The 1,224-nt window shown below is 49.1% G+C and overlaps 1 pseudogene; it reads left to right on the plus strand.

The window, feature by feature from the left end:
- The first annotated feature begins 3 nt into the window (after nt 1-3).
- Nucleotides 4-835, plus strand: LOC112969811 (annotated as a pseudogene).
- The last annotated feature ends 389 nt before the right edge of the window (nt 836-1,224 follow it).

Below are 1,224 nucleotides of genomic sequence, written 5' to 3' on the forward strand. Positions count from 1 at the left end.
ATCATCTACCCTGTGGTCCTCACAGGGAAGAGCCTCATCATGCTCATCACAGTGGTGGACTCGAGCCTCCACAGCCCCATGTATTTCTTTCTGATGAACTTGTTCTTTCTGGAGATCTGCTACATGTCAGTCACTCTGCCAAAAATGATGGTGGGTTTCCCGACAGAAAATGGCAGGATCTCCTTCCTTGGCTGTGCTGCCCAACTGTATTTCTGGGTTTTGCACGGCAACACCAAAAGCCTTCTCCTGGCTGCCATGGTCTCGGATTGCTATGTGGCCATCTGCGACTCCCTGCATCACACTGTCATCATGAGTGGAGGTCTCTGAGTCAGCCTGGTGTYGGGGTCATGGATGAGTGTCATACCAGTACAAGTAGGGCAGACCTACCAGGTGTTCACTTTGCCTTCTGTGCATCCCATGCCATTCATCATGCCCTCCCTCCCCCCAAGTTGGAACTAGCCTGTGCGGACACTTTCTGGAACTGAGTGATGTTGTACGTCACCATCTTGGTGTTCAGCATCCTCCCCTTTTTGCTGACGCTTATTTCTCACACCAAAATTATCAGGGCACTTCTGAAAATGCCTTCAGTTCTGGGCAAACACGGAGCCATTTCCACCTGCTGCTTACACCTTGGGGTGGTGACTCCCTTCTATGACTYAGCCATGGTTGCACACTTAAAATGCTGACCAAGGGGCTCTTCAGACATTGACAATACCTTGCCCACTTTACACAGTCGTGACCCCCATTAACGGTGACAGTYGTTAACCCTGTCACCTGTAGCCTCAGGAATAAGAAAGTGAGAATTGCCCTCAAGAGATTCCTATGTAGAAAGTGATACTGAAAACTATGCAAAATAGTATCAAGAGTCCCAGTGAGGTATTTGGTTGCCTGAACATAGGCATCCCATTTTAACCTCAGTAAAACCACATGTGCTGCCTGACTTTGATCCTCCTCAAGACAGGCACAGGTGGCTTGAGTCATTCCTGCCATATCTGAGAGCCCCACCTAGGTACCTTCATACCTAGAGCAGCTTCAATGCCCCATGATGCTTGTATGCAGATAGCTAGTTCAAGCTGTGTCTGCCCAAGGTGCCACTACTGTTAAAGGAAGACAGTCACAGAAGTCAATGGGGTCTAGAGGGTGTCACATCCAACAAGAAGGAGGTGACTACCCTGAGGTTTGAGAAATCACTTGTTAGACCCCATTGACCATCCACAGTGTCCT

This window comes from Apteryx rowi, unplaced genomic scaffold (genome assembly GCF_003343035.1).
Source record: "Apteryx rowi isolate R43461 unplaced genomic scaffold, aptRow1 scaffold_3694, whole genome shotgun sequence".
Classification (NCBI taxonomy): Eukaryota; Metazoa; Chordata; class Aves; order Apterygiformes; family Apterygidae; genus Apteryx; species Apteryx rowi.